Source organism: Macaca mulatta, chromosome 3 (genome assembly GCF_049350105.2).
Source record: "Macaca mulatta isolate MMU2019108-1 chromosome 3, T2T-MMU8v2.0, whole genome shotgun sequence".
Taxonomy (NCBI): domain Eukaryota; kingdom Metazoa; phylum Chordata; class Mammalia; order Primates; family Cercopithecidae; genus Macaca; species Macaca mulatta.
In genome coordinates, this window is record NC_133408.1 from 116749859 (window position 1) to 116775725 (window position 25867).

Genomic DNA, 25867 nt, shown 5'->3' on the forward strand with positions numbered 1-25867 from the left:
CAAATTTTAATGTGGTACATTTTTATTTTCATATGCCATAAATATTTTTTATATCAATTGTGATTCCTACTTTGATCCATGTGTATTTAGATGTGTGCTGTGAATTTTAATCACTCAAAACATTTCCACTTGTCTCTTTGTTATTGATTTATAGCTTGATTCCAATGTGGTCAGAGATTATACTCTTTCTAATTTCAATCCTTTAAGATTTGTTGAGATTTACTTTAAAGCCAGCAGATGACCAATCTTGGTCAATGTTTTATGCACATTCAAAAGAAATGATATTCATTATGCAGTACTGAATGTAGTTTTGTATTTATATATGTGTGTGTGTGTGTGTGCCAATTATGTCATTTTGTTAATCATGTTGTTCTAATCTTCTAAATTGCTACCGATATTTCTTTACCTCTATTAACGAAAGAGGTCTTACAGTATCTTTTCATAATTACTGTATACCTCTCTGTATTTCTCCTAAATCTCTCCATTCTAAAATACATTTGAGATCAGATGTTATTAGGCAAATGTACATTTAGAAGTGTTTCATCCTTCTGGTGAACTGATACTTTTATCAATTGTAGTAAAACTTAACAATTTGTATTAAATATCTGTCTTTTGACATTTGATATTAACATATCTGCACAAGCTTCTTTATTGTTATAAGCAATATAGATTTAGGTTTTGGTTTTATATCCAGTCTGATCACCTTTATCTGACCACCTGGGATATTCATTCAACTTACATTTGATGTAAATTCGTGTGTTTTGGTTTCAATATACATACTATTATTTATTTTTTATTTCTTCCGACTCTTCTATATCTTTTTCTCTCCTACCTTTCTCTGGTAATTTTTATTAGCCACTATTTCTCCTGTAATAGTTCATCCTTTGGTTATTCTTTTAATGACTTGTATTTAGCTTTCCTTCTTACAGTCAACTCTAAATTAATAATTCTATCACATCCCAGAAAATGCAGGGACCTTAAAACTCTGCCTCTATTTGTCTCCCATTGATAGCACTCGTAGTGTTGTGGTTTTTAATTCTGTACACATTTAAACCTCATGAGTCATACTATCATTGCTTCATGCATTCAATATTCACTGGGATTTACCTGTTCAGCTTTTATTTCTTTCTGAATACCATCTTCTTGGACATTTTTCTCTGTTTTCTCTCGTTAATTCAATTGTACCTTAAAGATTTTTACTGTGTCCTATATGTTCTTTTTTTCAATCTTTGTATCATTCTGGATATTTTTGAATTGGATTTTCTCCTAGTCCTCCAATTCTCTTGGTGCTTAACCTATTAAGTTTTTAATTCAGTTACAGTGTTTTACAGTCCTAGATTTTGCATTTTTCTATTTTTAAAATCGATTACTCTTGTCTGCTTAAATTCTCCATCATGTTTACCATTTTTCTGGAGAACAATAGTCACAGTTACTTTAAAGTACAGATCTGATAGCTGCTGATATCTAGGTCTCCTATATCTTTGCATTCTTAGAAGTTTTGCCTGAATTTGAGCCATTGTGATAAATAAAAGTGAGTTCTGTATAATTTATATAATCTTCCAGATAAAATTAGTATTTGTGTTTGGTGTTTAGCTAGGTTAGAGAGAGATCACCTTAACCTAATCTGAAATTCAATTGATTATAAGCTGAATTTTAGTCTTTATTAAAGATGATTTCTTTTCTTTATCCACAGGTATAGCCTTTTGAAACCTGTAACTGATAGCCTAGGTTACTTACCATGGTTACTTCTTCCTGAAACAATTACATCGTATTTCCTTTCAAGGTCCATTCTCCTGCTAAAAGTTTTGCTCATCTTCTTTACTTCTTGGCCATAGTTTAATAATTGGGGAATACCTCCAGGGTAAAAGTTGAGACAAATCACTATTCTACACTTCATTTTTGTCTGAAATCTTGGCTCTTCAAGTCCTTGATGTATTAATATGTCTCTGGTGTTTTAAAATAGATTTTTAAAAATTTCTCCAGCTTTTCTAATTGTTCTCCTTGGGAGGGTTGGACTCACACAAGATAGTATGCCACAGTTACAAGTAAAGACTTCTTTGTTTTAAAAACACATTTGCTCATATTCTAATGTCTCCTGATTATGACAAGTTTGCATTTTTATATTTACCTACTTAATCCATATGTATTTTTTTGTGGTACATGGGACCAGGTAGGGACTTAACTTCTTTGAAACAAAAATTAATCAGGAATTTCAGTATTTTTATTTAATTTCTATTTAGTTTCATTTCATTGTTAATGTAATGTATCACTTTTATTGTATATACATATATATGTGTTTCTGTATATTTTATTATGTCTCTTGAATTGTCTTTCTATTTTTTCTTGGGTGTTACACTTTTATTTCACACAACATCAAAATATGGCATAACATAAAATCATGCAAGGCCCTATATTATTGCTTTGTTTGTAATGTTTATCTTAGATATTCCAGAATTGTTTTATTAACATTTTTATTTAATTTATATCAACCTGAATTTTCATAATAACTTTTGTATTCTTCACTCAGGCTAATTTTCCAAATAGGTGGAATGCTGCCCAAGGGCAGTAACCATATCTCTTTTTAACATCATAGCATATCCAGTGCCTAGCACAGTACTTGACATAGTTGTCACTCTCTATCTGTTGAAAACAGAAATGAATTTGTAAATTTTTCTAGGAGAAATTGACTTTCTTGCTATATTAATTCTTTAGAAGCATATGTGTTTCCATTAATCTTGTCAGAAATATCTTTTTTTTATAAATCAGTATATATTAATTATCTGTGCTTTTTAAATTTTAATATACATGTAAATTACCTAGGAGGCCTGTAAAAAATATAGATTCTTAATCATTAGGTCTGAGGTCAGACCTAAGATTCTGCATTTTTAAATACATTCCTGGGCATTGCCAATGTCCTGGTCACTGGATCACACTTTGAATAGAAAGGTCTAGATTCTTACATAGAACATTTAGCAAAATTTATATTATAATTGAATTAAGGTAATGTGCTCATTGGAAGAGATTTCACCTCACTCATGTATTAACAGTGACACATTTTTCTAATTAAGCAGCTGGACATTTTATTCATTTAACTCATTCATTAATAGTATTTATGGAATACCAATTAATATGTCCTCTGTACTATCCTAATCACTGGAAATAGAAAAATAACAAGAATGTACCCACCTTCAAGGTGCTAATAATCTAATTAATAAGAGACATAAACAGGTAATGGCAACACACTAAGTGCTACAATAAAATAACATGTATTATTATAAATAATAATAGGGAGGATAGCTATTTGAGAGAAAATGGTATAGAAGGCAATTGTGCGAAAACATAATATCAAGAGAGAATGAAATACAATATAAGTTCAGAGAGTGAAGTACAGGTCAGCACATGGTGGAATTTATAGGTCATGCTAACAAGATTTCCTTTAACCTAAGAGCAATGAGAAGGCATCAGAGTTCTAAGCAAGAAAGTGACATGAACAAATTTGCATGTTGAAAAGATTTCTCTGACTGCTCAGTGCAGATAACAGATTAGAAGTGGACAAAAATGAATAGGTGGTTTGCAATTTTAGAAGTCTAGATGTGAGTATAGTTTGCTCCAGTGCCTTTTAGCACATTCATAAACTGCTATAACCAAATGTATAACTGGGATCTAAGCCACTCATGGCTAAACATTTACATAATAAGGATATCAGTGATAAATGAGTAATAACTGAAAGAGTTGGAGATTCATGAAAGATAGGAGTGTCTGTGTGCCTGTGTGTGTGTTTAAGTGAGTTCAAAACCTAAAATGTGTCATGTATTTTTCTTTCAGAAATACCTCTAAAAGTGCAGTTTAAGTCAAAGAAATATACCCACAGTTGATAATTTCCTCCTTTCTTTTCACTCATCCTTTTAGGCATATACTATATTTATTTTGAGTTCTGCTCTGAATCTTAAGATACAATCCATCTTACGTGTGCTCATTTTCTTTTCAAGAGAAACAAAACTTACCATGTATTCCAGAAACTACAGATATGTCAGAGACAAAGGAATTCCCACACTAGTAGCCTCTGCTTTAGAATTTCTTATGTCATGAAAACCGCAAGAAATCAAATATGTAAGACTGGAATTTTTAGGGTATAAAATTCCGAAACTCTGCTTATCTACAGATAAAAATTCAGCCTTTGAAATATAAGTAAAGAACCCCTAAGAGACTGAGATTTCTTGTGAGAGCTGTAAATTTCAAATCTTAGAGGCAGTGTTTATCACATGGAGCAAACAGGATACTTTACAAGGATAGAAACTATGAAAATGTAACACACCCTCAGAGAGACATTGTGACACTGAAGAAAATGCCATTGAAATAATGAGTCAACCATTAACAACATCTGAGTGAGAAAAAGGCCTATCTGGAGGAAATCATTTGTATTCCATCACTTCTTGCAGCAATCTTTGCACCTGTATTAGCAAGTGAAAAACACATCTAAAATAAAATACACGTGGTAGACATACATCCTTCTGATGACAATCTCTGGAAAAAGAAAATAAAGCAGTAGGAAAATCATGTTGAAATTTTCTGTTGGGTCTTCATTTTTCAACAATAATAGGTGACTCTCTCTTCAAAAGAAATAGTCACACATTATATTTGAATTGTCTAATGTCTTTCAGCAGCTGCTTGAGTCTTGAGTTAGTTTTCAGGCACAAATTTCTTTAACCTATGTGTTCATTTTTCTCACTAATTAGCCCTGTGATGGATGCATTTTTGATGTTCGCCTCACTGACTGCTGGTCCCTTGTTGAAGCTAGCAGGGTGGCATGCCATCTAGTACTTGACTTTCATTACTGTCACTTTCTGAGTGTTCTATAACCTTGACCTCTATAGCTCAGGTACTCTATTTCCTAGACTCTTGATAATTTGTACGGGAATGTAAAAATATTATTTTTAATTCAGAATTTTTTCCTTTGAATATTTCTAGAAACAGCTATCTTCTGCTCATTCTTGCAGTTCACCAAGTATTTATTAAAGAACAATACCAATTATATCTTAAATATGCTTTTAAAAGTGCTTTCATAACTATATTTATTGTCAGTCTAGCACTATAGTGGGAACTACAAAAGGAATATGATAAAGTTCTTGTCTGTGAATGGTTTAAACTCGTAGAGAAATAGATTTGCGTATGTTAAATACTTGGTGAACAATAGAGGACACAATGTAGCGATGTATCAAAACAGTTGGGACAGATAATGTGAGAAATCCTCTTGAACCTACATAACGTAAGAGTATAGGTGAGCACAATTAAAGCAGGTTATTGAAGGAGAGCAGGATATACCTATAGTCAGGCATTGAAGAGTATATTAGTCAAGGATTTACCCATAGTAATGGTTCCACATCTTCTACAACCTGATTCCAGGTCCCTGTTTCTTTCCCATATCTATGCTCCACTGCCTATTTACACCACCCATACTTCCTGTTTTTGTTTATATCCTTCCCTATTCCTAGAATTCTCTACCTTCACAATTGCACGTAAACAACCTCAAGTCTCATGATTTTCATTCCTACCTATCCAACTCAAATCTCATGATTTCTACCAACTTGTGAGTTCCACTAAGGACTTAATGTCTTACTTCTTTAGGGTCTCAATGTACTTATTTTCCCCCATTCTGACTGGAATCACAAAGCTCACACTACTATGTGTAAGTGTTCAATATTAATAGGGTATATGGCAAAGAGCTATAATTTAAAGCACATTTTAAAGGTTATATTGCTAAGGCATATGTCTTCTTGTCCTCACTCTTCAAAATCATGACTGCAGAACACAATGTAAAATTTAATACATGGTAGTCTTAACAATTGCGTAACATGGAATTTACTTCAGAATTTGCTGTGAACAATCAAAGTTAATCTGTTTCTCTTCATCATATTTTTTAAAAAAGGAAAATAACAAATGTTTGTCCTTTGTTTTTCTATATTAAAAACAATTTGATTTTTCTTACAATGATAACATACACGAAAGAAAATTCCTCTACAATCCCACCTTCCAACTTCAGGTATTTCTCAACTCAGGAAGTTATGAACAGAGAAGTAATTCTGACTGATTTGCTGGATGGGCAATGATATGTTAATGTTTAAAATTCTAGACACACATAATATTTTTTAAATCAGATGGAATAGAGTGGTTCAGTTAACCAGATATTGTTACGAACAGTCCATAGGTACTAATTCTTTTTATTTAAAGCCTGGTTTTTTAAAATACGCATGATCTAAACTAATGCCTAGAGTCAAGGTATATTTATCCAAAAGATAATCATTAAAAATAAATTCCGGTAGAGAACAAGATCTAGATAATCCAAATGCAAGCTTTCTTTGTCCCTCTGGTGTGTCCTAGTTAGCCTGGAGACCATCTGTGAACTGTGAGCCCCTATGACCTTTGTACCTTAGCAGACAATGAGCATTTGGTACTGAATGCCCACAACATTTTTAGCACTGGAATTGATTCCTATAAAAATAATTTAATTTGTTGTGAGTGCAATTTTGATTTAAATAATTTTCATTTGTTTCCACCAAGAGAATGCTGAATGGTGCAAATCAATATGTAAAGCATTTGTCATGCATTCACTCTTAATTCCCTCATAACATTGCACACAACACCTTGTCTAAGCATAAAAGCATATAATGGGCATTTATCTTCAAATGCAACACAAATGCTGTCAATTTTGAACTGTAAAATGGAATATTATAGCCTTCTCAGGGGAAAATTTTGTGGGTGTGATAACTGAATATCTGACATATCAAGAACCTGTATCAATGAAGGCTGCTGATTAAGAAATCTGGAAGAATTCAGAGGTGAAATGAAGATGAAGTTCCTCAAGTCAGCCCCTTGATAGGATTTGTTGAAGGAATAGGCACTCAGGCACAGGGTTTTTCAATATGTGTCTTTGTCCTTAGGCGGCTGAGTTGCCCAAGCAATTATGAAAAGAATGACCATGGCAAGTAAATTTACTACACAGCACAGTGTAAATAAAGGAATTGTGAACCTCAATAGAATGTGTGTGAGATGACTTAGCAGAGTATTTAGAAATGTTTGGAGTGAGGCTTACCATATTGATATGGATATGAGGTCATTTGTCTTTTTTATTTCAAAAAGAATAAAAGATATATGGAGGTGGTCAGGTATTTTATGTATTTACTGTTTGTCTACTCTGTTTTATTTTCTTTACTGGTTTTCAGATTGTTCTATGACATTATTATAAAATCTAGCAGTGCCCCAGAAAAGTTACATGTCCAATGATTAGACAAGAAGTCTTATTAGGAATAAGAAACGAAAAGAAGAGTATTTAGTTTGGAGGTTTTTAAGAGTTGAAAAGGTGTTAGGAATGGGTTTAGATTAGAATTCTTAGAGAAGAAGATTTTATAGGCATATGAGGAAGAAATCTCTAGTAGGTATAACTGTCTAACAACAGAATCAGCAACTTTGCTAAACAATGAACTCTGTCACCAGAAGTGTTCCAGCCTGAAAGAACATCTTTCAGTGATACACAGAAAGACTGTGTTACAGCATACTTGTGGATCCTTACAAATCACAGATTCTAAAATAAATAATATTTTTTGTCATAATTTACTTAATTCTTTATGGGACCCAGAAACACTTTGATATTTTACAAAATACAGTTTAAGAAATACAATCCCATGTGAGCTATTCATCTGAATTATAGGCTCCTAATGTTGAATGAAAGACTGTTAAGCTGGGAAGTGAGGACACCAGGGTTCTGACACTGGCTTAGATAATGATTGTATTACCTGTATTTAACTTCTGATGGTCGGAAGATCTTGGCTATAAAATGTTGCATTATTCATCATCAAGACATCCTTCAGGTTTAAATGTTACAATTTCCATGAATATGCAACTGTCAGCTTTCATATTCCTTATCTGAACATTTGCCTTAGTTTATTCTCTATTATATTCTTGGAACCAACTACTCAGTAAACCATGTGTATTAATGGCTGAGTTAAATTTCAGTTGATATATATTACATTTTAAAATGCATCCTTACTGTGATTTTTCAATCAAGCAAAAGACATGTATTATTCATCTGCATGTGTCTTCAAAAAGACTAATGATGTGTCTTGAAATATAGATTGGCCACATAAACCAATATTAATATAATTTTTAAATTATGGCTATTTAATACTTGTGGAATTTGTCAGCCTACACATAGTTTCTACACATACAAATTTAATATCGAAGGAGACATTTATATCCATACACAAACAAGTATGTGTAGAAACAAAAATAAGAAAATGAACATTAATTACTGACTCCCTAATTTTGAATAAGATCTATTGCTTCAGGCTAAAATAAGATTTTTCCAGTTAAAGATAAAATGTAGTGTTCACAGTTATTAAAGAACAACTAACACAATTATATGCATCTTCAACACTGCTTTATTGGGTGACATTCCTTTGAAGTTGAAACTGATTATCTGATTCCATCGGAATTAGAAATACTCAACATTGATCAAATCTAGTTATGGCCTTGTATTTAAAACTTAATGTAGGACTTTTAAAAATCTTTGCCATAGTTTCTAAGCTAAAATTGTGTGAAAAACACTGATCAAAGAATCTAATTCTTAAGAAACTTGAAAGTTTGTAGATTATATTTAATTATCAAGGTCTCAGAAACTATTTATACAATCCTCAACCCTAGAATTCAGATTATAAATTATCGGAGATTCTTCTTTTAGGAAAAATAGCTCTCAACCTTGAGTTCCTACACAGTATATCTTGGACTGTGCTTCTACCTCTCCTCAATGTTCAGTGATTTAGTAAGAAAATAGAAGACAATCTAACTATAATATTATGTATTTGTGAATATTCTTACTCAATAATAATCAATAGACTATTAATTCAAGTGAATGCAGAAAAAATCAGTGTCACTGTATTTTTACAGTAACATTCTGAGAAGCAAACAGTAAGGTAAATGCATTGAGAATTTTTGATACTTATTTTAGTGCACATGACTACGACGGGTTTTCTTGGCAAAATACTGGTATAAACTAGACTTCAGCCAATCCTGCTATTGTGCTTGTTGAAGAAGTTACTTTTCTCTGTGGACAAACTGATTGCTGGCTGCTCTACTCAAAAACATAACTGAAGCTAGGTGCAATGACACATGCCTGTAGTTCCAGCTACTCAGGAGACTGAGGCAGGAGGATTGATTGAGCCTAAGACATCCAGGCTGTAATGTGCTATGATTGCACCTGTGAATACTCATTGCACTGCAGTCTGGGCAACATAGCAAGACTCTGTCTCTGGAGAAAACACACACACACATACACACACACACACACACACACACACACACACAAACATCTGGGAGTGGAGTGGATCTCGGTGTTCCTCTCTGGGCTTGGAAGCTTTAGATGAGTGTTTCTTAGAGGAAATGGTTATGAGCAAATTAGCTTAGGGACAAAACCCTGAAGTCAAACAACTTGAGCTAGAAAAATCTCCCTCTACTACTAAATAGTGGTGTAACAAGGGGGCTATTTATGTGTTCACAATAAGCAGGGCCTCTTAAATTCTCAAATTTTGAATCAGCAAAATAATAAAAAGTAAAATAACTAAACAAAAATCAACAACTATAAAATAGTAAAATAACTATTGAAATAATGGTAGTTCAAAACTGTATGGCAGGGTTGTTGAAAGACAAATGGTGAAAATTTGCAAAAACACTCAATCAGTGTCTTCTATAGAATAAGTATACAATAAATGCCATATAAATATCTTGCTTATAGTAAGTTGAGAAGATGTTACTAAAAAATTAAGATATTCCTCAATTCACTTTTTTTGGAAATTAAACATTTACATTTAGATTGTTAACTGATCATCTACTGATTATTTTTCCTAGAATCCTATAGCTTTGAGTTCATGTTTAACCTAACAAAATTCAGTTGACTTTTACCAATTATAGGAATAATCAATCTAAGTTCTAATAAACATTTCCAAGTCACTAATGATGCAAATTATTACCCTAAACCACATATTCACTTTCTTCAGACACATGGAGTTTGCCTCACCTCATATGATGCATTTTGGAAGCAAAAACCATTTTTATTTTAAAAGTATATTTATAATTTCAAGTTCATAAAAAATTTTACATTAATATGGTATATTTGTTAAATGAACCAATTTTGATACATTAAAGAATAAATATGTAGAAGTATATTTACAGACATATACATACCAATTCACATGTTGGAAATTTAGTTTCAGGTGCCTGAATTACTCTTCTAATCCTTTATAATGGTGATGGCACTTAGTAGGACAGAAATTATTATGGAAATTATAATATACATAGCAATGCATAATCAATGCCATTGCATTAAGGCAGGCTTTACAGTGTCTATAGTGTCTTGTAAATAAGTCATATGTTTTAGTGCTCTAAGTTTATCACAATAGTCTTTTCAAAAACCAAATTTATTCTTATCCTAAATAATTATTTGTAGTAATGCCAGTCCTGTTCCAGTGCCAGAAAGGAAACAATTGACATTTTTTCCTCCCTTTTTTTTTCTTTAGCCTGATTAGTTGCTGTACAACTTTAGGATAAAGATTTACTTTGGCCCTGTTTTACTGGAGTGGTTTATTATATGCATGGGGAATACTAAAATTTAATATACATCTATAAATAATTTTCATAAAAAAGGAAAAACAACAGCCATGGAGACATTTGTTAACCAGAGTGTGGGCAAAAATGTCCTAAAGAATTAAGGAATAAAATGTGCTTCTAGATGTGTAATAAAATCATTCTAGAAATCAAAATATTAACTTCACTTTATGTTTCATTCAGAGAAGATCATTTTTACAATTTATTATTTATTGGCTAAAACTGTATTGCAGTTCTTGAGGTATACAACTGATAATATAATGTCATCAGAAGATGAACTTAGAATATATTATTTCTAGTAACAACCACCAATTTAATATACTAGGCATTAAAACTAAGATGATAATGGGCATTTCTGAGCTATGATTTCCTTTTTTCAGTGTTTAATAAGACAAAGAAAAGTTATCAGATCTATAATTGGCCCTTCACTTTTTGCTTGACTGTCTCAAATAAATTGCCTTTAGGTCTAAGGAATTTAAAAGTTCCCCAAGGCTTTGAACTTGGCATTAATTCCTTGGAACCTTGAGGTAATGTTGCTATATTTAGAAGTATTCTCTAAGTTTCAGAATATTATAGACATAACTAAAAAAGGGTAGGCTACAGTTCATGGTAGTGTCAGATAGGTGATAGATAGATGATAGATAGATAGATAGATAGATAGATAGATAGATAGATAGACAGACAGACAGATAGATATAGTGGTAGAGAAAACATAAAATTTACTATTTTGACCATTTCTAAGTGAACAATTCAGTGGCACTAAACACATTCACATTGTTGTGCAACCATCACCACTATCGATTTCTAGAATTCTTTATTATCTGAAACTGAAACTCTGCACTCATCAACCAATACTTTCCCATATCCTTCTTCACCTATCCCCTCATGACCACCATTCTGTCTTCTGTCTCTATGAATTTGACCATTCTAGGTATTTCATATAAGTGGGATCATACAGTACTTGTCCTTGTGTGTCTTGCTTATGTCACTTAGTATAATCTTTCCAGGCTCATCCATGTAGTAGCATCAGAATTTCATTTTAAGGCTAAATAATATCCCATTGTATGTATATCATGTTTTGTTTATTATTAGACATTTGGATTGTTTCCACTTTTGGTAGTGTTTTCTTATCTTAATACATGTCAATGTTGCTTGCCTATCACAGCAGCTAGCACATTGTAGGCCCTCACTATCTTTTGAGTAAGTAAATAAATGTGATAAAAATACAGACATCTTTAGTCTTTTGCAATTTTGTCCCTAATATTTATTAGTTCATAGAAAACAAATGCCTTTCAGAAGAAAGCATTTTTAGAAAACAAACAAACAAACAAATACATCTACCACAAGTTCATTGTGTGATGCTACTTCTGCACTATTTTAAATCCTCTTGGCTCTATCTCCACCTCCGCTCACTCTTGTGTCTTCCAGTTTTGCACAGATTTCACCAGATTCACACAGGTACAAACTGACTGCCACTTATCACAGGCCGAACAATCGACTTTTCCAGGGCTTCTCTGACATGCAAGTGCAAGACACCTGCAGAAACCCACTCAGCACTCACTCATGCACTACTTGAAATTGTGAGGGAATTAATGTTTATGATCCTGGGCTCATTATTGATCAATGGGTAATAGAAGCAAGTGGATCAATGTTTTGCTCTCTCATCTGCTGGGTAGAATATTGAACTGGCCATAATATTGAGGGAGAGAGCCTGTGATTCATTGGACTTAATGGTACAATGGTAGAATAAGAGGATCTGAGTGGTGCAAGTGAGAAACTTCCTGTTTATAGTTACTAAGACTCTCATTTTTTGGTAGCTTTGTAGATGGGAAATGAAGCACATTGTATTGTGCTCTACCATAACATCTTTCCAGAAATTAATATTGCATCAAAGTTTCAGAAGATGCAGGAGAGGTAGTCCACATTATATTCCTGTTCAAGCAACTTGTATTTTCCCTGAAAAAAGTAGAACAAAACTGCATGAGTCATGGAAGATGACAGCAAGCTACTATAAACTTAACCATATGTTGGCCCCAATTGCAGCTATTATGAATGAGTTGTATTGAAACTAGAAGAAATCAACACAGCCTTTGGCACTTGATATGCAGACACGAATCTAGCAAATATGTTTTTTCTCAATTCTCATTAGTAAGAAACATCAAAAGATGTTTGCTTTGAATAGAGAATATACAGCAGTACACATTTACTCCCTCACCCCAGGGCCAAATTGACACTTCCGCCATTTGTCAAAATACAGTTGGCAGAGATCTTGATTGTCTTGACATTCCTCAGAACGTGACCCTTGTCCACTATATGAATGACATTATACTAGTTGGATTTGGTGACTAGAAAGTGGCAAGTATTAGAGATACCCTAATAAGAAAGCTGGCATCCTTAACAGTTTGTGTGGAAATCTTAGCTAGATCACCCAGTTAATTGGACATAATTTTGACTTCCACATTATTATAGGCAACAATATTGCTAAACTTCCTGCTGTGATAGAAAAAAGTCCCCATTCCTCAAGTTTCCAATAACATCCTCCTCATTTATTTTAAGTCTTTACTGGCAGCCACTTTTAGGGCCATCAGGCGGCTTCAAGCAGCCTCTCAAAATACCTTTGGCTTTTACTAACACATTCATCATTGTCCTTCCAGCTGCTGGCCCCTGTGCACTTTCAATATGCCATTCCCATGTTTTAGATTTTGGGGTATGGCAACATACCTATTCTAGGCACTATAATCGGTATTAGTTATCTATTGCTGCATAAAATATTATGTCAAAATTTATCAGCTTATAACCAATAAATATTTATTATTCCATAGTTGCTTTGCATCAGAAATTCAGTAACAGCTTAGCCAGGTGGTTCTGACTCAGAGTCTATCATGAGTTTATGGCCAAAATATTGGCCAGACCTGCAGTCCTCTTAAGACTTAACTGGTGCCAAAGGATCTGCTTCCAAGAGGATCATGGGTCACTCACATGGTTGCTGGCAGGAGGTCTCAGTTCCTTTTCAAAACACGCTTGAGTATTTCCATGACATAATAGATGGCTTCCCCCAGAGTGAATGAACCAAGAGAGGGTAAGCCAGAAGCCACATATCCTTCATAATCTAGACTTGTAAGTTATACACAAATATTTTTGCAATATATCAGTGGTTACACAGGTCATCTCCATGCAATATCAGAGAGCACTGTAAAAAGGCATGAACAGCAGAAAGCAGGGACCATTGAGATCATCTTGGAGACTGGCTACATAACACAGCCTCTCTGCATCCTGACAGCATCATACATGGCACTTGGAAATATTGCCACAGTCTATTTATTGGTTGAAGCAAAGTGCTCAGTCACTGAGATCATAGTGGCCCAGAAGATTTAATGTCAGGAGATATATTTCAAATAGATAAAATGGCTATGAGGAATCTCTGGCTACCCCTAATAGAAAAATGGCAGCACAGACACTTAGGATTTGGGAGTAAGGCCATGCTTTTTGCAAAAGAGAATTGCTCACATCTAGAGGAAGTAAAGAAAAGCATGATACACACACACACACACACACACACACACCACAAAATAGATCCTGACAAACTATTGGATCCTAGTAGATATTGCATGTTGGACACCAACTAACTTTTTGGATGGAGTTGTCTATTCTAAGCTAGATATTATGAAGCCCACCAAATTAAATGTTGGGTAAGACACAGCTAAAATCCAGTGTACAACAGAAACAGAGCATTGGGGATCGGGCCCACACAGAACAAGAACAACAAAAAAGTAAATTATGTAAACACATTGCCCAGACTCCCATGGCACCTACTTCTTTTACACAGAGGACCTTCCTTCAACTCATGGCTCATAAAGGATTTCTTAATACCAGCTAAGAAAATAAAAACTTCAGGCTTGATAGGCTTAGCATGATATTTCGGTGCTACTTGTAAATGGGCAGCTGCAACACAGCAGCCCCACTTGTTATGGCTCTAAAGGATAACGGTGGAGGGGAATCCTCCCACAGTACAGAGCTGTGAGCTTATATTTAGCTTTTCATTCTTTACCAAGGGACAAGTAGCCTAAAATACAGACTTACATGGACTTCTAAGCAATGGTGAATGGCTTATCTAGTTGATTAGAAACATAGAAGTCTAGATAAATTGCATATGAGTGTTCAATGAAAGTGGATCCAAAGGGCAGATCTTTGTGGACTGTGTTAATGCCCATCCGGGAGCATCTGCATTAGAGGCAGAACTGAGTATGTAAGTAGACAAGAAATTTTGACCTGTGGATATCAGCCAACCTCTTGCTTCAGATTGGCCATTGTATCAGGGATGGGTGCTATATATGAACCCAGTAGTCAGTATAGGCTTCTTCTCGCTAAGGCTGATCAAACTACTACAATTGCTAAGGACCAACCTGTAAGAAGCAGCCAGCCAATTGATTATATCACACACTTCCTAACACAAATAGAACAGCAATTCGATTCTTAGCAAAATTGACACTTACCCTAGGTATGCATTTGTCTTCTATGGCTACAGTGACTTCACCAACACCATAATCAGAAGACTTGCAGATGCCCAGTTTCTTGGTCTTATATTCTATGTATGAATAATATTGCTTCATTCAAAGGAATATATCTTATAGTAAATGGACATGACAAGCAGCAATGACAATGAAATCCACTGGACTTTCTATATACCTCATTACCCAAAAGCAGCTCTTCTAATTTGAGTAGTAGTATTGCCCATTAAAGGCTTAAGTTGAAAAATAACAGATTGCATGATTGGAGAAATGTCTTCCAGGATGAGCCAAGCCCATAAACAAAATATGGTGTTGTGCCATAAGAGCCAAGACATATGGGTTAAAACTCTCAGGCAAAGTAGTATTGGCCCTCTCTCCATTGTTCCCCTGAGTCACTTCAGGAATTTGCGCTGTCCATACCTAAAATCTTAAACTCACTGAATTGGAGGATGTAGTTCTAGAGGGAAAAAACTATACTTGCAGACATTGAACTGGCCATAATATTGAGGGAGAGAGTCTGTGATTCATTTAATGGTACAATGGTAGAATAAGAGGATCTGAGTGGTGCAAGGGTGAAACTATATCAGGAACCGCCTCTGTGCTACTTCAAGCAATTTTATGCAGTGAGGAACAGGAGTCAAAGAAGAAATGTTTAATTATTCTTTTCTCTGGACTGACAGTTCTGAGATGCATTTCATGAATCTCCTCAGAAGGTCCCACAAAGTCATAACCAGGCAACTATAGCAGTGGACAGTTTTATTACATATGCTTATACTGGCTTTTCCTTGGTCTCTCCTTCTCTTCCTCTTTTTTGCCTTAACCCTGCTTCACGGAATCACTTCTAAAATAAACTACTTGCATATAAACCTTTGTCTCAAGTTCTACTTTTGGGGTAATCCAGGACAAGATAGCATGCTTTCAAATTTATTAAGATGTCACTTACTATTTTTATCAAAGTTCCCTGAGATAGAGAGAGTTGTGATAAGACTCCTTTACCTCCAATACCTTCTTTATTTGACTCCCTTAGCATCAAGTTGGACTGTTGAATATGCATTCTCCAAAGGTAACCCACTTTTGGACAATTGTAATGGAAGATCGGTAGCTTGATATGGGTAAAAAGTTTTGTGCATTTCACATTTTTGAGTGAAATGTTATGCAGTTCTTAGTGCTATTCTTTGACACCAATTTTAAGACAACCTATTTTAAACACTCACAAACATATGCATTTACTAGATTTGCTAGTTGCTACCTTCAATCCATTCTCTAAAGCAGCCTCTGAAGACTTGTCATGTCTTCAAATCCATTAAGATTATATGTTTGTTATGATCAATAATTTCTATTCTTATTTCATAAATACTCTGCTGCCAATCACACTTATACTGAAATCCTATATAACTCTCAAGTTTGCTTTCTGTTTTTTGGTTGTTGTAATTATTTGGGAAGTGGGGTAAGGAGGAAGTTTGTGTTGTTTTGTGGATTGGCAGTGCAACTGTTCAAATAGATCATTTTAAAATTTTAATAGGTATTAAGGCTATCAGTATCACGTTTTGTTATTTTGAAATCAAGATTCTAACAATATCAAATTTTTCTGAGTTTATGAGCTTGAAAGGAAAACATTGACTTAGCAATCTGTTAACTTGAAGAAGAATTTTCTCTAAGAAATTGTTTTTGTATCCCCTTATTTGCGTGAGACTTTATTCAAAAATTGGGAACTTTTCATTATGGCACCATAAGCTCTCTAACTGAATTGCTCAAATACAGTTTATATAACTACTTTTTGGGGGTGTTTAACTGCATCCAAGGAAACCACAGAACTATTTGAGTGGTTGATGGTTTTATATTTTCTTCAGATTTACAGAGATTGAACTACTGGACAGAATAACAAAATGAATCTTGTTTATTTTTTATATCTACTGCTTGATGCAAAGATCAAATGAGATCATATATGTGAAAACACACAGTACTATACAAATATGAAATAAAACATAGCAATAAAATATAATAATGTAATCTAGGGATTTGGTATTTAATACACCTCTTATTGACATATTTTGAGGCTGTTTGAAAGGTACCTTTAAATCATAGGTATGTGTGTTCCAGGTAAAATTGCCTAACTCTAAAGAAAATAAAATAGTCAGAAGTTTGCCTTATAACAAACTTGAAATAAACTTCTGATGCATTTAACATACTTAAATAAAGTAAATCTGTAAAGAAGATTAAACTTTTAATGTATGTGTATTTATTAACCTCTGTATTATTAATCTCTGTATTTAAAAATATAATTCAGCCTTAAAAATCTTTCATTAAAAATCAATGAAAGAAATATACTATTGTGTTAGTGAAAGTCTGCATATGAAAAGCAGAAAATATTATACACAAAATAACACAAAACACCGATGAGAAATACATCTTAATGATCAGAGAAAATGTTAGTATCTCAAAGAGATTGGGAAAAGAAATCCATGAGAATGCTGGAAAATATAGAAACCAATGAAACAAATAATTTACAGGGAGGAAATTATTATGTTAAAATTCATATGTAATGAAGATTTAACTAAAATAACAGTGGATTTGGGCATATTCATCAAATTAACAAAAGAAAATATTATAATAACCAATGCTGATCAAAGTGTAGTGAGAATGTAGATTTGTACATGTTTCTTTGAAAAATCAATTGGTTTTCTGTTCTTGTGATAGTTTGCTAAGAATGATGGATTCCAGCTGCATCCATGTCCCTACAAAGGACACAAACTCATCCTTTTTTATGGCTGCATAGTATTCCATGGTGTATATGTGCCACATTTTCTTAATCCAGTCTGTCACTGATGGACATTTGGGTTGATTCCAAGTCTTTGTTATTGTGAATAGTGCCGCGATAAACATACGTGTGCATGTGTCTTTATAGCAGCATGATTTATAATCCCACTGCATGTTCTCACTCATAGGTGGGAACTGAACAATGAGATCACTTGGACTCGGGAAGGGGGACATCACACACCGGGGCCTATCATGGGGAGGGGGGAGGGGGGAGGGATTGCATTGGGAGTTATACCTGATGTAAATGACGAGTTGATGGGTGCTGACGAGTTGATGGGTGCAGCACAGCAACATGGCACAAGTATACATATGTAACAAACCTGCACGTTATGCACATGTACCCTAGAACTTAAAGTATAATAATAATAAAAAATAAATTAAAAAAAAAGAAAAATCAATTGGGCAACATGTATTTTAAAACCTTAAAATTGTCAAATGCTTTGACTCAGGCTTTCACTTTAATGGAGCATAACCTAAGGAAGTTGTCACTGATACATGAAGACTTTAAAATACTGTCACATGAAAATGTGAATCTTTTTGTGTAAAAGAAAGGGACTTCACAACTTTCTCACAAACATTCCTCATAATATTGGTACTTAGCTCACGGGTCAGGTAGGGTTATGAGATGATGGGAGCTAATGACAGGGTTCATATAGTATTTTTAAAATCAGGAAACCAGAACACAAAGAGGTTAAGCAATTTTAAAGGAATATTTAGTATAACAGATCCTAAAAAGAGATTATTGTGTTTAGCATTGTAAAATCAGCTATACTAGTCTCTGATTCCTCATTCATTTTCTTATCAGATTTAACAGCCTGTTCTAATTTTGTACATGTAATTTGACATTCTTATATAATTTCTTATTAAAGTTTAATTACTTATTGAAGATGAAAGCTCAGCTTGACATCCACAGTGATCTCTCCTTATCCACCAAACTGATTTGTCATTTGAGAGTTATGTTTTAAATTAAAATTAAGTTAAAACTCAAGTTAAAGAAGTTACAAGCTCTCCTCTTATTTTTCCTTTGAAAGAAATTTAAATCTAGTTTAGATAAACACATTCAAAATTTATTTTTGTATATTCACAAATCTATACAAAGGGATCTACCAGGCAGAGCATATATTTATAATTAAATAAATTCAATTAATATAATTTTGAATGGGACAGTATGCTAAGCATTCAGATACCAGTCTATGGGACTATTTTAAGATGGACATTTAAGACCACATATTTGCTTCTACCTACGGCAATAAAATCCTTTGAAATGACCAAACAAGTACAAAATAAGCAAAAAGATGTTTCGATGCTGAAAACAGGGAAGGATATTATTAATTCTTCACAAGCTTTGATGTCTTTCTGGAAACCATAATACACAAAAGAATGAAGGTAAAGGAATTAAGACTATGATTTTAGTCAAAGGATGAACTTTCCAAGAAAATAAGCACACAGGATTTCTCCAGTAGGAGCTCAGACTTGGAGGACCAGCAATCTGCAAATATTAGAGGTTGAGGGAAATGTGCTCAAAATTGCTGGTGGAAGGCCAAACTGGCACATTTTGGTGGGCACTTTTGTAATACTACACGTGTCAAAAGCTTGAAAGTGTGCAAAAGCCTTTCACCAAATTATCTGACTGATGTACAGCAATGGAGGTTCATTATAGCATTGTTCATAATATTGGAAATAATCAGGAAAGACCTAAACATCCACCGATAGAACATCAGTTAGAAAAATCATGATAAATTGGTAGAACAAAACACTATGCAAACATAGTATAGATCTAAATGTGAAAATATGAAGAGCAAAGGAGATTAATGGTCTGGAAGTTTCAATCTGTGTGTGTGTGTGTGTGTGTGTGTGTGTGTATGTGGTGTATCTGTTGAAATGGAATTTTTTATAGCGTATTGTGAAGTAAAAATGCAAACTATAAAACAATTAATTGATAGCACAATCCTAAGTTTAGTTTTATATTTTAATTGGCTTTAGAAGGACAGCAACGTATGGTGACTAGGATTAGTTATCTTTAGTTTGTGGCATTTATAAGGAATTTTTCTTTCCTATTATTTAACAGTAATTTCTAATCTTTTTACAGGGATTTGATTGGTTAAAAACAAATAGAAATTTTGTTTTAGTTTTGTAAATTATAAATTTTAAAGTAAGATGTTTTGTAGCATTCAAGAGACAGAATTCAGTATATTACTAAGCTGTTTATGTACTCCTTGATCTTAGTAAAGTAGGACATGCTGTTCCATAACCAAATCCAGGAGGGGAAAACACACTATCTCATTTGAAGGATGCAAACATATTTAGTCAAACCAGAAACTGGCACATGTGAGAGTTTTATAGCAAACAAGAACAAAAAGTAGTTTGCATAATTTCTCATGCTCCTTTTATGGTGTTTATCTTTTATAAGGCTCTTTGGAACAGTTGCTGGCCACCTGTCAATAATGTGGCCTTTTATAGACTCAACCTTTTATTGTTCTCATGCCCTTGACATATAAAAAGCATTCTTAGAGAAGTCAGTGTCGAATATGGTGGGGAAATAGTAATTTTAAATTTAGACGGCTGTCTTTTGTAGACTGAAATAAAGAGACAGTTTTGAACGACATCAAGAGGATAGGCACATTATAAAATCCTCTTTAGCAGGAATAAAAATAAATTCATTATTTTATCAACATCTTGGTAAAGTTAGTGCAGAATTTTACTTAAAGCACTAGCCTAAGGAAAACTAAGCCAAGTAGCATTCATTTAAAGTTTTTATCACAATTTTGCATAATTTTACATTGATTCCAAGTGAAAATATTTGTATTGTGAGCCCATCAATTACACACAAGTTTTGGGCATATAAAACAGTTGCTTTAATTTCCTTTTAGTGAAATAAGACATCCAGTGTTTCTGGATTTACATAAAATCTGTCAAGCTAAGTGTTCTACACATATTTATTGACCCACATTGTAGAAGTGCTTTGTATGATACTGAGTAAACACCATCCTACAAATCTGTATGCAGGAATACATTTCCATTCACAGGGGGATATTATCCATAACCTTAAATAGAAAGCTGCCTGTCCTTTATTTTGCTCAATTAGATTCCAAATTCCTTCTAAATAATCATGAACAGAACAATAAAAGAGAGAAGTTTTGAACCAATGATAATTCTTTCTGTTCTTTTCAAAAACCAAACACCACTCCCCCAGATTTTCTACTACCACTACCTCCCACTCTTAGTAATGTAGGATGCAGAGCTGAATTTTAACATTTATGCAGAGACATTTGCCACACACTGTCACATTGTAATTGGCAGAGGATTTCATGTTTTCCTTGATAGAGTTTGCATATTGTTTTCAAATTGTACTTTAAAACATTTGCACCCCCTTAAACATGGTATCTAATTGGGTTAACAATTCCAGTTGTCAAGAGGAGTTTTAGATGCAGTCCCTTTTCTATTCAATGTGGTCCTTTTTCTATTCCATTTGGTCCCTTTCAATGTGTACTTGTGTCAAGACTGCTTGGAGGGAAGAGGTAGACAGCCCTTCATCGTGTGTATTGTGGGGAAGATCTGATCTTACAAGAGGTTGGTTAATTGGACACACATGTAATACTCAAGGTGCAATGAAAAGATAAGTATAGTTAAAGCCTACAAGGGGGATAACGGGTATTTTTATTTTTTAGGTTCAATTGTGATTATACTTCCACCTCTGTTTTCACTGGTGCCTTCATGCATTTTATTGTTTTCCTTTAGCCTCAGTAGGTATTTTTATATATCTCCATGAAGTTTTCTCAGGATATGTTATCTGCTGGTTCTCAATGTAAATATACGTGGAATGCAATAAATCCCACAGTGTTATCTGTGAGTAGCTGATTAATAAAAATCTGTGATAATATTATTGAAATGGGAATTGGAATATATTTATATTTATAACATATGTTTTTCTTAGTTATCTAAGCAAACTTTAGAAATTCTTGTGCCTTATCTATATATAATAATATTGTTGAATTCAATCTCTTTATTCCTGCTGGCATTGACATCAAAAATATAATGCCTTGGATATTAAGATCTATAAATTAACTTCTATCCTTTCTAAACAAAATTATTGAGGCAATTTATCCAAAAGTAAGCCATGGAAATTAAAAGACATGTTCAAACCATGGAATGTAACAGGTTATTCCATTAAATTAGCAGAAGTGCAAAGCTTTTACAAATATAATTAGCTAATTAAGCATATGTAAAATGTATACACACACGTAGGTGATGTTCCTGGTATTCTATGAGGAACATCAAAGTGAGAGCTATCTTATATAATGAATTCTGAATTTGAAACAACACTTGTCAATATTTCTATATGTCAAATGGTAATTTTTAAAGTAAGTGATCAAAGAACTATTTCATTGACTCACCAGCCTCTGTAGTGGGATCAACATTGTGAAAAATCAGTAAAGAACTAGGTGATTAGAAATGTTCTTGGTTGAGAAAATTTAGTTTCTCAAAACTAAAGATGAAAATATACTTCTCAACCCCTTTTGGGAGTGCATTTTTATTTTTGTAAAGTGGGAAAGGAACATTTCATTCACAATGTTATAAATAAGATGCCAATATTATTAAGCTTTTATACGGGCTGTTTCTTTTATTTCTTAAGGCATTTATACATCTTGAGTAGAAACAAAATATTATATTTTCCTATGTAGCTGAAAATCATTGCAGAAATATGTGTTTTTAACTAGCTCTGAACACAAGAGAATATTCTAGTAAGAAATCCTGTCGTTGACACCCGTGATCATCTGAAATCTGCCTCCAAGACAATGCTAATTTCAGAAAAACATTGTGCATATTTAGTTATCCAAAATATATGTAATATTACTACAACAGGTAACATGGAAAAATTAGACATTCTCAAGATTACACTGTGGTTCTGGTTGTAATTAAATATAGATCTGTATTTTTAAGTTATGTCACTAGTATCTTCTTGTGTTTTCAATAATTAGATAAAAATAAAAAATCTCAAGATAATTCATAATATATTGGAATGGCTTAAAGGAAAAACACATTTTGTCTTTATCCACAATTAGTTGTCCAAATGGCATCTGTTGAATCATAAATTGATTAGAATTATTTTATTGATTTGGTTTCTGATTTTATTCATTCATTCAATAAATATTATTGAACTTGTTCTGTGTGTACTGTCTGCAGCTGTTGCAGATGACAGACAAGGGCCTGTCCTCATGGGGCTATAGAGTGAGTCTAATGTGATAAACAGATATTAAATGTTTGATAAAAATTACTGATTCTACTAACCGAAAGTGTGACTAACATTTAAACATTATGTGAGAAACATACATGGTGCTCTGGAACGTGTGTGAAAAGGGAGCTCTCCATAATTTGATGTCAGTAAATGATAATCATTTTCAAAGCAACCATCACTTTAAGCCAAGATTTTTTGCTAAAATTTGGTTTGTAAGAGTTTAATATCTTCACCAGTCCTTATCCTGTTTAAGGTAATTTTCAGACTTAAGAGTTGACTAGTGTAGCATAGTTCTGTTTCATAGTTGTTTTAGGGAAAAAAAGTTATTTTCAGTATGTATGTTTTCCTTAGCAATAACATATAGACTTGAAGTCAATTCACATTTTGTATACTCAGATTTCTGTAATAAAACATTAATTTACATTAATTAGTAAATCACATCTATTTTATTTTATTTTATTTTATTTATTTATTTATTTATTTTTGAGATGGAGTCTCTCTCTGTTGCCCAGGCTGGAGTGCAGTGGCGCAATCTCGACTCACTGCAACCTCCGCCTCCCGGGTCCACGCCATTCTCCTGCCTCAGCCTCCCGAGTAGCTGGGACTACAGGCACCCGCCACCACGCCTGGCTAATATTTTGTATTTTTAGTAGAGATGAGGTTTCACCATGTTAGCCAGGATGGTCTTGATCTCCTGACCTTGTGATCCACCTGCCTCGGCCTCCCAAAGTGCTGGGATTACAGGCGTAAACCACTGCGCCCGGCCCAATCACATCTATTAGTAATAGTGCTGCTTACCTAAAAATGTACAGTTACGTTTTTTAAGTGACACCCTTTTAAGTTTGCTATAAAAAATCATTTGTTTACACTTTGAATATAAAGGACTAGTAGCCTCAATCTGATTAGTCAGTCTAATTTCATAATTAATTTTAAAAATTGGAAAAAAATAATACATCAGGAAGTTCAACTAAGTTACATCTGGGATTTAGAGTCTGAGTTAGTATAAGACACTTATACTTTCAAATTCAGACTTAATGGCATATAGCTTACTCATAATTTGAGAGTCTGATATAACTATGTCTTTATATGTTGTGTTCAGATGTTAAATAAGGACCACTGTTTTGTTCAAGCACAGTGGGGATGGGGAATAAATGCCAAGGGTGTGTGGAATTAATTAGAAAATTTCATACATATTACTAGGTTCTAATTTTGAGAAGTATCCTAGATTCTGTGGTTCCCAAAGTGAGTATTTAGAAAATCTTTAAGAAAATATCACCAGATTTGTGAACCTGTATTTTTTCTTTGGCAAATTAAAAATAAGATTAAAATATTATTAGGTGAATTGCATTTGGACAAATGCAACAAACCCACTGGCTTTCTAAGTCCATAAAGTTTCATTATTAATACTTCAAGGAGACTGTTTCCCAGTCTCCTTGAGTATTTTATATCCCTTATAAGAATGTTACATCCCTAATAAGCATTTATATCCCTTATAATTTCTTATATGCAAACTTCATAAAGGAATGATAAGGGCATGCCAACTATCCAATATTTACTTTCATGCAATAATGATTAGTTAGCACAATATTTACAGCAAGTCTCTATTCTAGTTACAACTCCATAATGCCATTTGTAAGAAAATTTTTGACAAACTTTAAACATCTTTCTCATTAGGCAAAATTAAATGTTTAGATTAAATATGATTAGCACATTCTTTATATTTCTTTATTTGTATACTAACAATTGGTATGTACAGAAGAAACTAACTGAGGCTAAAGATTTAAAGAGAAATTGTACAACTAAAAGTTAGAACTGGAACCTAAATTCCAGATTCGTTTTGTTATTCATTAAATATTTGAACTCAGCAAATCACTTTCCCTTCTTGTTTCCTGTTTTTCTCATCCATAGAGCGAATCCATTGACCTACTTTAGCAGGTTTCACATTTCCACAGTAGAAACCTCTTGCAGACATAATCTTATGCCTAATCCCCATGTGAATAAAACTAATAATGCAAATAGAGTTTTTCTTATAAAAGCATCAATCAGGGAGGATGGCAGCAGTGTAAGAGTATGAGGGGCACTAGAACCCACCCCACATGTTGGCCCTCACCTTCCCACACAACAGATGGAAAATGGCTTTAAGGCACATCAAACAATTTCTCAAATTCTTGGAATACTTTTTGAAAATCATGTAATTATATGATCTTTAAGTTTCTTTATAATTTATATGATCTTTAAGTTTCTTTATAATTCCAAAATTTCACAATTCTCAATTTCATAAATTGGGATCTGTCTGTTAAAGCACTGAAAATCATATCATCTACCTTAGAAAAAAATAATATATGCAAATATAAGGTTTAAATCTATTCTAAGAAGGATTTCACAGAAAAAAAAAAAACCCACATTTCATATTAAAGCCACTGATTTAAGTATCACATAAAACAGCTCTGTAATACCAAATATTTCGTGTTTAAGAAATGAATAAATAAATAAGACCCCAAATAACCTCTCAATGATTAGAAAATTGCAAAAATCTTTTAGTTAAATTTAAATTCCCTTACCCAGGTCTATACTTCACTTGGGAAATGGGGGGGGGGGGGGGAGTTCGTAAATTTAAAGGCAGAATGTGTGTAAATGAAGATTTCTGCTTCCT

At 33.4% G+C, this 25867-nt stretch overlaps 1 protein-coding gene across 1 annotated transcript in view; it reads left to right on the forward strand.

Moving 5' to 3' along the window:
* THSD7A (thrombospondin type 1 domain containing 7A) overlaps nt 1-25867 on the forward strand; it is a 496180-nt gene that overhangs the window by 181659 nt on the left and 288654 nt on the right. The gene's annotated exons all lie outside the window — the stretch shown is intronic.